Source organism: Corvus moneduloides, chromosome 6 (genome assembly GCF_009650955.1).
Source record: "Corvus moneduloides isolate bCorMon1 chromosome 6, bCorMon1.pri, whole genome shotgun sequence".
Classification (NCBI taxonomy): Eukaryota; Metazoa; Chordata; class Aves; order Passeriformes; family Corvidae; genus Corvus; species Corvus moneduloides.
The window spans coordinates 13,995,703-14,011,671 of record NC_045481.1 but is presented as its reverse complement, the minus strand read 5'-3'; the positions used below and the strand labels follow the sequence as shown (position 1 = coordinate 14,011,671).

The following is a 15,969-nucleotide window of genomic DNA, read 5'->3' as shown; positions in this document are numbered from 1 at the left end:
TCTACGTCCTAAAGTCTTGAAAGTGGACAAAACTAGAAGAAACATGTGCCTAAACAGTTTGGGGGTGCACTATTTTCTGCAAAAGTTTGAACTTTATTTTTTAAAAGCATTGGCTTTAAGAGTTTTGTTAAGCTTTTCTTGCAAGTGCCTATTCTTTATGTCAGCAGATGGCACTATTTCTCTTCTTGTCAAGTAGTTTGAGCGTGTCCTGAAATAAAAGTAAAAATTACAAGTAGCTGTGCATCACTTGATTGATCTTTGTATCAGCATGAGCCCAATCCTCTAAATGCTTGATATGAGTAACTTTAATAAGTAGTCTCCTTTTGACTAAAATTTCTTTAACTGCTAAAACCACTAGTGATTATGGTCTTCATACTATAATTGCCCTGCTTAAAACAATAAACCTTTCTGTTGTGTATATTTTTCACAGCATGCAATTGCTTGTCTTGTTTAAAACAGATTCATCATCGTTATATACTGCCCACCACATCTCTCTTTTATCACAGCTGATGATGTTATTTATGGCTTTAATACGTCTTTTCTTTACTCTGACCAATAAAAATCTGCTAGCAGATAGACACATTTCTGTTTAATATTTTTCAGTTTGCTGGCAATAGGTTTCAATAGCTTTTCTCAGTTGCCCATCATCAACCTCCTGAATTAAGTTCACTGACTCATAAGGATCTGCAAACAAGAAGCTGAAAATTACTGTTGTAGCCAAAATAATTAACATTAATAAGCCATGGTTTAACAGATGGCTTTAGACATACTGATTGGAATCAGACATTTGAGTTGATGAGTTCTAGCTAAAGTTGTGCTTCTTTTCTGTAGGTAGTATGTGTGCATGCTGCTTCTTATTAAATGCACTTCTTAGTGTGTTTCTTAATTTTAGGGGTTTTTTTTGGTTTGGGTTTTTATTAAACCACAGATTTTTTAAACTTGTAGCTACAAGTATGTGATAACTGCATAGTAATGAATATCAATTGTTAGTAAATGTATCTTAATGGGAGAATGAATTTTATTGACAGTAAAAGATGAAACAGTTCTTCAGCATCTAGAATAACCAAAAGTAATTCAGAATTACAAGAACACACACAATATTGATTCTGAGCCAGAACCTATACTTAAATGCATGAAAAACTACTGTGATAGTTACTGAGGAAGCAAAATATGTTTATCCTTATAAGAGATGTTGTTTGGAAGTTGTGTGCATTTCTACAAAAGGTATTTTGCATATTGTAGTGATGCTGGCATAATTGATGTAAGTTTATGAACACACTAGTGAAGTACCTTTGCTATGATTCATCGCTCTTTGCCATCATTGTGGCTGAACAATACTTACAAATTTCATCACTTATTATGCAGGTCTCGATGATACAGTCAGAAATGCCTGAATGCACATACATTAGCTGAATACTTGGTAGGTTCACTTTTTTTATAGATCCAGTATTCATATTGGAAAAATGTCAGTAATAAACTGATTCTAGTTTACTTTAATAATCATAGTAGAATTAAGTGTCTGTTCAATAGAAACAAACCATCTTGGTTTTGTAGGTAGAGGCAGATGCAGTTGGATACGTCTGCAAAGTTCAAACTAATCATTTGAAATATCTACAAACATCTAATACTGTCACCAAAAGAATGCAAACTTTAATATGATACTTCAGAGGACATGTTTTATTATGAGAGAGATAATATGGTGAACCACTGCTGGACTGTCCACCTGTGTTTTGGATATTTAAACTAAGGTGTGGTTTTTTTTTAAATAAAGTTTAGGTACATTTTTATTGTTCTAACCATATTTGGGAATGCTGTCTTTAGGTAACTTTTTTTTCTGCCTTCCATACTTAACGAATTAAGCAGATCACAGATTCTATGGAGCAAGTCTGGATATCTTAATTACCTCGGTATTTTTATGCTCTCTGTTCTAGTGCAATGTTTAAAATAAACTAAGAATGACAAATGTCTTACATACTGTATTAAATTTTTACCTCATAGAGTACTGAGTTTTTAAAAAGTCAAATTTAAGGGTATAGTAATGGTTGGGAAAAAATACTTTATGGTGTATGTAGATATTATTAAGCTTTGGTTTTGCAATAAATTACTGCCTCTAAATAAGAGCCAGGAAAGTAATAGGAAAGGATAAAGAGGAAAATTTCTGTTGATAGAAGGTGATAAAAGCCCCAGCCTGTTAGGTAGGAAAAGCTGCATTTATTTATTTAACTTAAAAATTAACCAATGCATTTAAACTGCCCCATGATCACTGTGGCCCACACAGATACTGGACAGCATACAAGTGCAAATGCCATTTTTGCTCTCCTATTTGTGATCTAGGATTCCTCTTTTCTGTTTGTATTTTTAGAAGTAAATTGCCTGAATAAGGTCACTTAAGTAAATTTTTACATGCCTAAAGTCTACACATCATATGTGTTCAGTTCATCTAAGGTTATTTCTGTAGCACTCACTTCAGTTAGGGTAAAACACTAACCTAAAGCAGATAAAATTATTAAAGTTGAATGGAACGTTGGGTCAAGTGCCCTTTATTGACTGGGCACTTCAAATGGCATAAAGGTAATGCTGGAGGCAAGATGGGCAATCCTTGATCTTTGAAAAACAGCTTGCCTTTCTCCCCATCTCTCCCCAAACAGAAATTTGATTCTAAGTAAACACAGTAAATACAGTATTTCTTAAAACACCGTGGAAGAGTTGCGCTGTGTCTTCTGCTCCAGCATTCTCTGCCCTGTGCCCTGAGCGGTGTTTGGTGCCGTGTGCTTCCAGAAATCTGGCATGCGCGCTGTCCTTGTTTGCGTTCTCAGTCTGCAGCGGAGCTGTTAATAAAGAGATTGATGATAAAGTTGTCAAAAAGAGACAGTTGGACAGGACTGCTCACCATGAGTGACAGAGGGCACGCTCTGCCTTCACAGCCGAGAATGCTGCCCCCAGCAGAGAGCCGGCCATGCCTGGACGCTGTGCCAAGCCTGTTCAGCGCATGGGGAGAGGAGCTGCAGCTTGTATCAAGGATTTCAATTAGATTTTGAGCTTGTGCTCTTAAAGTGGGATTTCTCTTATTTATGATCAGCATGCAATTTTATAAAAACTTGATGTCCTCTTGAGAATAAACATGGTTTCATCAGTGATATAAAGGCTGAAATTTTTGAGAATGACCTCCTAGGCCTTTCAAAATATTTCATTGTGGTCTGGTTCAGTGAAGTGCAATGGAGATTCTTAAAATTAGCATTTTTTGCTTTTGTGGGGAATAAATGAATTATACATGTACTCAATCTAGATATTAGCTTCCATAGGAATCTCCTGCCAAGATATAAACTTGATTCAACTCAGTCACTTGGTTGGAATAAGAGAAGCACAGGATGATGGATGGAAGCATTCATTGTCTCAGCCACAGTTTATCATCTGTAAGTTTTATCCCTCTACAGTGTAAAAAACAGTGAGACTGATAAAACATTTGATAGTTTAGGCCATCTGCTCACACAGTATATTAGAGTTATTAGTGATTATTCCTACTGTTTCTTAGCATCACCCAGAACAGTGTGTGGACTGTCTATTCACTAGTGATCACTCTGATCACTAAATGCAGTATATCAACTGGGAGTATTTTTTTTCTTGTAGTATCTAGTCCTTGTAGGTAGTGAGATAAAAAGATCCTTACAAACTGAGTCAAGAAAAATGCCTTAAAAAGCTGTTTCAATGTTTTGCTTTTGAATGTATTTATGGGAAGATGATCAATCTTTTTGGTCTGATTGCATTTTAAGAGGTGGTAGATCATTTTCTGTAGACAAATTGTACAAATATTAGTATAGACTTTTTCTAGGATATTTCCCACAGGACATCATTTCACTTTTTTTAGTAGTTTACTGTTGAATTAATAAATTCATTCTTTATGTGTTCTTTCTCAAACAACAAAACACTAAGAAAAGAGCTGCTTCTGTTCAATGAGCCTTTGACTTCAATAGGAATGAAATAATTTATAGTAATTGCTGTAAATAAAAAGTGTTTAACTAATTTAGTAGCATTTTTCTAGTAGTTTATGTTGGCACAAGGAATTTTTTCCCTCTTTTTAAATTTTTCATCTTGACTTAGGCTACTTAAAAAAAAGGGGCAAAGTTTGTTCCATGAAAATGCAGGCTTAATTTTGGAGAATCTCAAGTCTGTAAATTAATTGACCTAAGAAGACTTTTTTGGTTGTTTTTTTTTTGTTTGTTGGTTTGGTTTTGGTTTTTTTTTAATGTAGGGATGTAAGCAAACTCACACTTGCATTTGTGTTTGTTCTGAAGGTGTAGGAATTGGTTGATAACCTCAGCCATGCTTGTTTTAATAGGAGCTGTCTAGCCAGAAGCACACCAGATGTTCTGTCTTTGCAGATAAAGTCAAAATGCAAGTTTGATCTAGCACCATTAGGATTTTTTTTTTTAATGCTTAAAGAATGCTTTTATGTTTGATTAACTATAAGCTGTATTTTTAAAAATGCATGGAAGTCACACTTTGAGTTGTAATCACTGTGGTGTGTTGACTTTTCCTTTCTGGCCTGTTAGATTTTCAAGGGTAATCTGAGCATTCATTAGGGAAGTAGGCTTCTAGGTTTGTTTAAAATAGAGACGTCTTTAGCTTTTATTATTTTTTAGTGTTCCAGTATCACTAACTTTTACTGTCAGCACCCACTGTTATGTGTCAAACTGAATGAAACATGCCTTACCTGGCAACGTCAAAAACTTCCAAAGAATTGTGAGAATGAATTGTCCATTCTTGTGCATTCCATCAATGTCACATGTCATCACCGTGTTCTTCAGCTATTAACACCTCATTTTGATGCTTCCTGTTAGGAAATTATTCTAGTGGTTTATTTCCTTCAAAATTAAAAGGGAGGTGTGCATATTATTTTAAAGGTGAAGCAATTTTTACGTGTCTCTATAAGTATATAATGTGTCAGCAAACACACAAATCCCAATAATAACTCATCACTACGGTAGTTCAAAGCAGATTGTTTGAAAGGCTGGCTCACAGCAAAGACAAAACTACATTCTGATCCTGACTTGGGTATGTGTGACCTTGGTAGGGCTAGTGACTCCTTGCTTCAACTTCTTTATATAAGAAATGAGATTAGTCATTATCAGATGTTTCACAAAGACTGACTGTTAGCATTTGAGAATGTCTGGGAATTTTCATATAGTAGATACTTTGTTCCATTGGGTTCTCCTGTAGGCGTGAATCACATACCACTTGAAACTCATATGCTAGTTTTCCAGTCTTTGTTTTGTAACAGATATATCATCTTTATGTCCTGCTGTAAATTAGTTCTAAGGAACATGAAGGAGGAAAGGTTCCTGTGCATGCTATTAGAACACTCTTCCTACAGAGGAAAACAACAAAATTGGGTGACTGGGTGCTGTTCTTATATGAAGACACACTGCATCCTATTTTGCCTTTTTGAAAAAAAAGTATTTTAATATAAACACACAGACCCACATTTGGTGGTTTCCCCCCCAGGAAAAATGGAGGTTTAGATCCTAAAAGCTTTATGTCTGTTTGCCATTCTGATCATCAGCTATTTTAATCCTATCCTCTTCTTTCTGTTTGCTTATATATGGTTTGCAGGCTTTCTAGCTCCCTGATACCTTGCTGTGATGCATATTGAGTGTAACTTACCTGAAAATAAATTTTAGCTACTCCCTTTTTCAGCTTCTGACAATACGAACTAAAGATGTTGTTATGATTTGATGTTAAAGTCCTCTGTGCAAATTAAGGTGCAAATGAGACCAAGTATTGGCTTGACAATACTGACTTTATTTGTAACAATACGCATGTAGGGAAAAGAGAAAGTGAGAGAGAGCAAGCAGGAAATGGTCACCTCTGTGGATCCCGCAGTGTCCCGTTAGTCCTTCAGTGCCTGGGTCCCCTTTGTGGTGGCAGGTCCACCCTGGTTCACTCCCTGAGTCACTTTTCTATGCTCCCTCATTCGCACAAGGTGAAGGTAGGGCAGGGTCTCGTCATTGCACATGTTCTGGTCTTGGTTTGGTGGTTGTCGAGGGTCTGCTCTGGGGGTCATACAAGGCAAATACCCCCAAAGTCAAGTTTGTGACCCTGCTTGTGCAGTTTTCCACTTGTCCTATGACACAACACACTAGAAGGTTGCTGCAAAAAGTATCAGGTTAGGTCCTGCCTCTGCAAGGCCAAAACTGAAACTTTGCTTCTTTGTTTCTGCAACAAGTTTCTCCACAAAGGTCAATGTTTTCTGCAACAACTTTCACCACCGAGCAATTGTTTAAGGCACATACCCTAAAAGTTATTAATCCTTTCCTTACAGATGTAGATCTGTGGTCTATTTCATCTTGTAAACCAAACCAGTGAAGGTGTTGAGGATGTCTTTGGAAGACTGGCTTCTCGTGTTCAACTCTACAAATTTTTCTAGATGTCCAAGCTCTAGCTGCTTTCATATGGAAGCATATGTCTGAAAATTGGAGAAAAGATTATTGTGTGAGTCTGTTCATGGTTTGCATTTAGGTTCTTCACAAGGGTAATTGCAAAGCGTTTTTTTTTTTTTAAGGCCAACTTGATTTTGAAGTGCAATTTACATAGAAAATACAAAAAGAACCTACCATTTCTATTTTTCTGTTGATTAAAAAGAAGAAAAAAACCCCCCCAACCCAGTTGTTTTCTACTGTATGTCAGAGCAGGAGGAGGCATTGCTTTGCTCCTCCATGATGCACTACCTTGTTTTATACAGACTTTAGCCTAAGCAAAGAGTGAAAGTTCAAATTCACCACCTTTTGAGGGTCAGCCTGGGCAACACCACGGAAGAAAATCCAGAAGTAACACAGGGACTCCTCTGTCATTTTGACAGCTAGTTGTAGAGTGGCTGACTTAATCCAGAAACAAGTGTCCGTACTCTTACACTAGCAGATAGGATGTGCCCTGTGGTGATCCTATTTTCCCTCAGATCTTCTGAACACTTTCCAATTTTTTGTTTTTGCTTCCAGCACTCTTCTAAGTAGTCCTGGTATTTTGAAATAACTCCTCCTATTTTGTTCTACGTGGGGGACTGAACTGAGGCCACAAAATCGAAACCTAGTGGGGAATTATGTTAATGTGTGCTGTGCTGAACAATTGGTAATAATGCTTTGCTTGCTATGCACATCTTTTATCTCATTATCCTAGCCTGTCTCTGTAAGAGTCACCACAAAGTATCCAAAGCTTGGCCTCTTTATTTGTATATTTATATGTCTGTTTTTGTGGGAGGTGTTAACTTGCCCTTCCCACACGAGCATGTTTAAAACCTTTGTTTCTGAGAGACAGGTTGCAATAAAAACCTGTGAATACAAAAGGTGGGCTTGGCTTTGGGTGGGAGGGGATATGCCATGAATTGAGCAAGTCCATCTTCAGCTGGCCTGGTCCTGCCTGGAATAGGAGAGTGTTGCAGTATCTTAGATCTCTTCTGTGAGCAATTCTAAGGTAAAACTACTTATCACCAGATTAGGAGAAAAATTATGAGAACAGTGTCGTCTGATGGGGATGCAGTCAGCTGAGGAATAGAGTTTACTTGGGAACTTGGATTTATTTCTAAATCCTTAGGGAAGAGGTTAATAGCAGTGACCTAGATGCTATAGCATTAGGATCCTTGGGGAAAGGGGAGTTTCTTATTTATTTAAGCACTGGTTATATGCCTGCAGATATTAAATTCAAGCTCTTCTTCATAAAATAGTCAAGGAAAGATGCTTCTCAGTGTCCATTGATCAAAAAATTACAGTATATAAAAATACTAAACTCTATGTATGTGCTGCTAACTGCCACTGGGAGTTTTTCTGTAGTGTATAGAAACACTCTGGAGAAAGGACTTCTTTTGTGTTGGAGTTGAAATATAATATATGTCTTCCCAAGCGATCTTTTACAGCTTTCTAACTGTTTTCAGATCTACGAACTGTGGTGGCTGGTTCTGTACACAGTGGAACATGCGTGAGACTTTATTTAAACAGCCGTGTATATTCCTCTGATAAACTAGAAATTGAAATATGGACAATACCGATAGGAGAAGCTGTTTGTCCAATTGACTCTCTTGGCACCTATCCATTTTTTTTCTCATTGACTTTAAAATATTTCAGACCTTTCATCTGGTGATCTCAAAGCTTTTTGCAAATATTAATTAAGCCTGTTGATGCCCCTGTGAGCTAAATAAATACAATAGGTGGGCTTTAGATGGGTAAATGAAGATACAGAGTAGTTGTTTTGTGCAAGGTCGCCTGCTAATTCAGCAGTGGAGCTAAGGGGTGGAAGACTGGCTAAGGGGGAAGACTCCCCTTTGCAATTGCTAGGGTTAAATCAGATTCTCCCAGATAAATGCAAACAACAACCAGACTTTCACACGGGGAAAGGCTGATACAGCACCCTAATTGCAATTTGTATTCTGACAATGACTAGAGCTTTTCTACAATACTAAATTGTTCCTAGTCTTTGCAGAAACAATTATCTGTCTTGTGCAACTAGCCCAGTGAAAGAATTAAATAGTAATAAAAAAAAAGTCACGACGCAACACTGTAGTTCTCTGTGTTTAATATTTCCTGTTTTTACCTAATATCTCTTAAGGCATGTAAAACATGTCTCTTCATGACTTGCTTATCTGTATCCAAGAAGATGCTATTCAATCCTTGGAAAACATTATGTATCAAGAATGGGACTAGCAGGAATATGAAAGAGAGATGAGGAAATAAACAAAAATGGAGATAGGTCTCAGAGGACCTTAAGCTTAGTACTTGCAATGAGTTTGTTTCTCATAAGAACTTTATTGGAACTACCTTGTCACCTGAACACAGAAAGCACATACATACTTTTGCTGCTAGTTTGAAAAATGCAGAAATCTGACTTGCAGTTCACAGTATGTGGAAAGAGTGTATGTACAAAATGGTACATCACTGGTCTTGCCTTGAGCAGGGTGACTTTATTTCTCATAGTTCTTTTAGTGCATGAAGTGTCCTTTTGGGAGGTGTCAGACTTGTAGGCTCTGGTTTGAATCTTCTTGCTAGTAGAAGGATAGTTAATGCTGCTAGTTAATTCAGTGATAACTTAATTCATCAATAAATTTTTGCTTTCTGCATCAATAAGAACAAGTGAACAGCGTCCCAACTCTGCTGCTGTGTTTCTGAAGAGATTGTTGCAGATGCTGTGCTGCTAAACTCATACCTTGCAGTGCAGACTGCAGAGGGAGATCTCCAGGCAGTTACAAATTAGCTTCTGCAGGAAGATTCATACTTTATATGCAGTGTACTGGTCCAGGAATAAACACCTCCAGTTGTTCTGATACTTGCTGAAAATGGCAAAGCATTTGGTGACAAGCATTTTGTAGGCTGCTGCGGGGCCTTGGGAGACAAAGGTAAATGTGTGAACAAGTTTTGTTCTCCAGTCAGTGATTCTTTTGCTTTTTGGTTCTGCCTATTCCTGATGCAGAAATAGGGACATAGCTTAAATCTGGAGTTGGGAAGTGGAAGAAGATAGGCTATTACTGCTTGAAGAACTGATCGCAGATACAATTCTATCTTCATATAATTTTCTTGAAGGTTTGGTTAGGGAACTTGATGTAATATTATACACAGGCTTGTTTTATTATAACTGCATTGTGTTTGTTGTTACTTTTCAGTTCCTTTTTACACTTGGCAAAATACATTGGTTGATACCCTGTGGAACACAGCCATTTCTGGTCTGGCAATCAAACAGTATATCAAGTGCAGTGCAGTAATGATGGAAAGCTATTAGGTCAATAACATCCTGTGCAAACTCAGACTGATTTGACCTTAGATATCTTGCTTAACTCAGAAGAGCACACCAAAATTATTGTGATGGCCTTTGTTTAGTCAGGAAAAAGAATTAATCCAAATCAGACCCAGAAAGCACATGGTAGGAATAATCTTGCAGAGTATAGTGAAAGGAATAAAGATTTTAATATCTTTTTGACCAACTCCAGTTTGTAAGCTAGAACTGAATATCTAACTTTTTTTTTAACGACCATATAATGAGTATACATCAGTCTAATTTTCAAAATTCTGATTTGAAGTTCTAATTATCTGCACAAATGTCTATGAAATTTATCTAATGTTTGTTGTCTACATCTCATTCATAAACACTTTTTTTCTGAAGTACATGTTTAATCAACTGTACATTAAAGAAAAATCTCTATCAAGCTGTCTCATGTCTGTTTTTCTGATTTGGGGGGAAAAATCCTGAGAGATGAGTTTTGCATCATGATCTGAAGTTCAAAGCACACAGATCCTGTCAGATTTGGATGGCAGACAAAGCAACTTCTTAAGATGAGGAGTAGTTTCGGTAGGCTTCCTTCTAAACCACTGAGACGCGATACGTCTATTGGAAAAGAAAGAAATGCCTACACCTACTACTGGCCAGGGTACCTTTTATTAGTTTGCTGAATTCTCTGGCACCTATTGAGCCTGAGCCTTGAGAACACCAGAATGGGAAGGTGTTTGGCTACTGTGTCTGCAGCAATGCTGCAAGGGCTGGATGATGCAGCTAAGATACTGGACTTACGCTGTGGAGAGGACCATGATGCAGTACATCTGAGAGCTCCTAGACTTATTTGTGAAGCTCCCTGCAGTCAGTGCTGCCGTGAGCTCCCTCCTTCAGTCCGTTGCATCTCATTAGCAGTCCTTTTCCGTGGAGTGTAAGAAACTCCTTTTGACCGGGGCATGTTGTTTACTTCGAAACCTGTGTACAGCTGGCATAAATCCCTCCAGGCTGTGGTCAGAGCTGGAAGCTGGCCATTAATACAGGCTGCTTCTTTGTCATGATATAGACTTAAAGAAAAGAAAGCAGGTGCCCTCCTGGCATTTTATAAAGAGTCATTCATGAATATAAGATACTGCATTTTGCATATTAGTGTGAGTGCCAATATAAACCCAGCTGTGTGCAAAATAAAGTGAAATATGTATTTCCAAAACTAGGCCACAGCTTTTCTATGGCGCAATCTGAAAGCATTTGAATCAACTTTGCATATGCATAGCCTTTTCTTTTAAAATTATATTTTTCCTTGGTTTTTTCCCCCTAGTTTTTTCCCCCCTCTTTTCTTTCTTGCTTGCTTTCTTTTTTTTTTCCCTTTTTTAAAATGTAGTGATTTTATAACACTTCTCCCAAGGTAATAAGACAATAACATGAACAAAAGCAGAGGAAAACATAGGCAGATGCCACAAAATGCATCTTGAATGTGCACCTCTGTGACACCTTTCCATCCATTTCTCTGGTTCCAAACCAGAACTCTTCTCTTGTACTGATGTGGGATTCTGTTCTTCCAGGTGCAACTTTTTCTGAGAAGATAGTCAACCATTTTGCTTAGCATTTTGTTATACTTTAGACCAAAGTCTGCAAACCTAAAAGTTCTTGTGCTCCTTTTCTGTCCCAAAGGTTGAAAAAAAATGGATTTTTAAGATCCCTTGTATGCAGCTGGTACTGGGCGCTCTCCATGGTGAAGGAAGGAGAAATAAGAGGAGATAAGGGAGTGCAGGGAAAGTAGAAGAGAACCCTCTGGACTGTGGTGGAGTTATCCACCATAGCACATAAATATCCAATAGGTAGAAAACATCAGGAGTCATCTCTTTTGTGGGTCTGAGTGTAACTTGTCCCTTCTTGTTTACTGTCTATTTTCTTGCTTTTGTTGCTTTCACAAATAGTGAACTATTTTAAGAAACCCTTGTGTGGAATAAAATAGATGTGTCCGGGTTTTTTGGGGTCAGGAAATTATAAAATTAGGGGTGTTGGGGATATCAGAAGTATAAATGGGCATTCTTCCCTTTTGTCCCAAGCATCCCCTGCCTTTCCCTCTGCACAAGTCCACGGCAGGAGGGGTTATTGCTGGGGAGTTGATGGGCCAGGCTAGAGTGTCTGGCTGTGAATGAAGGTGAAAATGCTGGAGTTTCATCAATGAAGGTATCCAGGTGCTGTATCAGCCTGTGTCCCTGGGTCACAGAGGGAATTGGTAATGCAGCAGGAACCACAGGCTGTAATCCAGGTGCTGTAATCCAACCAGCAGATGCCACCTTTTTTTTTTTTTGATGCACTTCTCTTAAATCCCATAATGGATCCATCTGCATTCATATGCAGTTTAAAAGTCTGATCTGATGACAACTCATTTCTCTGCAGCAATTGTGACTGACAGAGTGTGGTGCTAACAAAATGAGAGGCATTTAAAACTGGGTGTATGCACTTGTGAAATGAAGATGTGGGGGTTCAAGATGCCCTGATAGGAGAATCTGTGTCTGATTGATTTTGATCTATGGTTAGCCATGTTTTGTTTCAGGAGGATTCTTTGGTTTTTTGCTAACAGGCACTTGGCTTTAACAATATTCTTTCACTCTGGTTCTGGTAGATTTAATAGCATAGTTGCTAAATTGAGTTTAGATAGCTTATCCTGTATATATTTAGAGATAGGAAGTTCATTTAGGGATTAGGGAATGCTTCTTGTATATGCACCATTAAGCATAGCACATCTGGTACTGAACTAGCAATCAGCAGAATATTGACAAAAGTTATAAAGAAATCTTTTTTTTCAAGTGAACACATGTTTATATCTGAGGTCTAAAAGCTTACATGACACAAGAAGTATCTCCAAGAGTTGTAAATTAAAACCAAATTCGTACTGTGCTTGTATGAAATACCAGAACTGATCTTGGTTAGAAACTGTTGTAGAGGGTCAAAAGATTTGGTGATACAAAAAATCATCTTACAGCAAAGAAGACATTATAGTTGTAGTTTCTGCTTTTAAGAGAGAAAGAGGAACTTGTTTTCTAGTATATTGAAGAAGCTGAAAAAGCAGTAAATTGTGAGAATAGTGAAAAGGGAAAAATGAAATACAGACCTTTACATATTATTTGTTATAACTGGAGAGTCAGGCCTCTAAAAGTAGCCTTCAGTGCAGCAATTAAAGTACAGCATTTTTTCTCTTAAAGCAAACGAGCAAACAGAACAAAACAAAGTGCTTTAAATAATGGTGAAACCGTGAAAACTCCTGGATTATCTGAAGAGAGACAGAATGACCACATTACAGCTGCTCACCAGCTGGTGACCAAAACCAAGGAGGGAGCAGTGATGGCAAAGGGGATTCATCCAAATCGCCAGGTTATCTGGTCTTTATTCATAGCAAATGTAATGCTTTATATTGCAATTAGCGGAAAAGTGATTAAATCTTTGAAACACGGAGATGAGCCTTTCAGACATGCAGGTGGTTCTTCTGAAGCGCCTGTTTATGGAGGAGAGATCTGTGTGTGTATATGCATGGGCAGCTCTACTCCCACCAAGCAGCTCAAGGAAGATTTTGTGGACTATTTATATACTTTATGGCAGGCTGCTTGCTTTCGAAGTGGAAAAGCTGATTCATGCTGGTGTGGAAGCTGATTGTGCTGTCAGTGGGAGACGCAAATTTGAGGTACACGAGGATAATTAAGCAGGAGATGTGTACAGTTCAAAACCAGGGCTCTGTTTCTCTAAGGGAGATGTTTGTGTCAGTGTGTGGGGCTCAACTGCAGGTGTCACTGTTAGATCTCAAATAATGGGCTGCTCGGCGGCTGCGGCTGCAGTCACAATAGGCTCTTTTTTCTTACCAAAGTCACACTTGTGATAGTAATGTAAAATCTAGCAAATGTGTAGTGAAGTGTGATCGGCTCCGGCTCTGTGTGAGTGTCTGTGTGTGCACGTGTGCTGCCGTATGCACTGAGGGGTACCTGCACACCTACGGTGGGAGGGCATCTCTGCCCCCGGACACCCCACCAGGAGCTGCCTCAACAGCAACGAGCTCAAACGCCTCTGCAAATTAGACTTGCAACTTTTATTCGGAATGTTTTGAAATCCTTCCGTGCTTTAGGATGGATATTTAACTTCTCTGACCCTTAGCAAAGTGATGATGAAATCTTTAATGTAGGCAGCAGCTGAAATTGTTTACTGTGATTTGTAGTAACTCAGTAATTCCGTTCTCTGCAAATGAATTTGCTTGGATTTATTTGTGATTTTTTGTTTGTTTATTCCTTTTTCTTTTTTGTTTTTGAGTGAGCAGGCCTGATTCTTCCATCATTTTAATTCAGATAATGAATAAAGTGCTGCAAGTTTACTCTCTCTTTTTTTATTATTTTTCCTTCTTTTTCCCTAGCTCTTTGACGAAAAAAAGAGGGAGTGAGAAAGAACTGAAGAAAGGGAGTTAAAAACTCTTAAAAAACTCTTCTTTGTGTCTAATTTGAAACTACTATATTGTTTAGAAAGCAGCAAAAAACCCATAACAATTCTGGGTGTATTTTGGAGTAGCTCCTCGATAGCTTTTTAAACGAAATTTTGAGAGAAATGCAATATTTTCATTAGGTACCAATCTCCACAGCCTGTTCTTCCCCACCTGGATACCATGCCTTCGACACTGGTAGCCTGGTACCTGACTCTGATTGCTCCCTGTATTAACATTTATGATGCTTTGTTGTTTCTTTCTCGGCGGTAGCTTTCCTGAAGTATTTATGCAATTTATGAAATATATCCCTTGTCTAGATCACTTTATTTCTATTACCTTATTCCCAATTTTCACTTTTAAAAATGTTGTGTTACACACCTATGTGGGATTTTTTTTTGTTTCTTCTCGAATCCTGCCAAAATCTTTGGATTTTAAAGCAAACAGGATCTTAAAGCAAATGTATTTGTGAGACTGAAAATTACTCCTTCCTCAAAGCAGACAATGGAGTTTTTCACTTGCAAAAATAAACGTATATATCACTGAGTAAGCTCACTCTAATTGAATCCTGACCATTCTGGAGGGATTTAGCCCTCCTTTTTTAATTTTTCTCTAAACAAAACCCAGAAATGAGAAAATATTTTGAGGTGGGCAGGAAAGGGAGGGGGAATAGAAAAATAAAGCAAATAAATTTTTGAATAAGAATGACCCATGTACTGTGACCAGAGGGCAAATGCAAATGTCTGTTTTCAAACACAGACTCGTGCATTCTTATTAGGGGTTCGTGACTGTGCCTCCAAGCACATCATTACATATTCATAAGTGTGAGGAAAATAGACTCCTTCCACATTCAGGTGTGTTCAACTAAATGCTACCCCTTTAATCTTAAAGAACAGCTCATTTGGTCTATTTTCCTCAGTTCACAAAGTGTTAAGGGAATATGAGATAAAAGATGCACACACACAAAAAGAAAAAGAAGCAGCAATATTCCACAAAGATCTTTTTAGTGTCAACTTAAATGCACACAAATAGCAGATGATGATCTCTTTTATTGGACTAACATTTATCCACTAATATCCACACACTTTTAAAACCATTGAGACCTCCTCTTCAGGTGTTCATTTGAATAGAAATAGCTGAATGAGTGTTTTTATAATTGATCCCCTGAGTACTGAATGTCTAGTGCTGCATAACCAACATTTTCCCATTGCTGATTTTTTTTTCCAAATTGCTACTCTGCAAAATTAGGATTTTGTATAGTTTTGATAAGAAAATTAACCTTCCAAATGCCAGATCCCCTTAAGTTACTTAGGAACTGGTGCTAAGGTACAGTTGGAATGCTTGTTCTCAAATGGATTTTTTATGTATGTGAAGAAAAAAAAAATAGCTTTTTTTCATGACATTACAGAGGAACTAGAGGTCTCCCCCCTATAAGTAGTTTGAAAGTTGTTTGTTTGGGTTTGGTTTCTTATCACTGTCCCCTAGATAAGCAGTTGTCATCTTTACACCATGCTTAATGAAATGCCTTTGCTTTCAACAGCAATGCAGAAAGTTCGTAGTACTTCATTGCTACTGTTTCACTTTTACACTGAATGGAAAGTCTGATATATTTTTAACTTTTTATTTTTTAAAGTCACTTTAGATTTTTCTTGCAACATATATTGAGTGTCCTAAGAGCTAAATTTTCCAGAGACAGTGTAATTTTTTTCTTTTTTTTTTTAATGTGAAAAGTACTCCTCTAATGCTTGCAATTTTGCACA

The 15,969-nt window shown here is 37.6% G+C and overlaps 1 long non-coding RNA gene across 1 annotated transcript in view; it reads right to left on the bottom strand.

The window, feature by feature from the left end:
- Positions 1-5,484: 5,484 nt before the first annotated feature.
- LOC116444938 overlaps positions 5,485-15,969 on the bottom strand; it is a 32,087-nt gene continuing 21,602 nt past the window's right edge. Inside the window, exon 3 of the long non-coding RNA XR_004240591.1 lies at positions 5,485-6,463. This is a non-coding gene — a long non-coding RNA (uncharacterized LOC116444938). The remainder of the gene's footprint in view (positions 6,464-15,969) is intronic.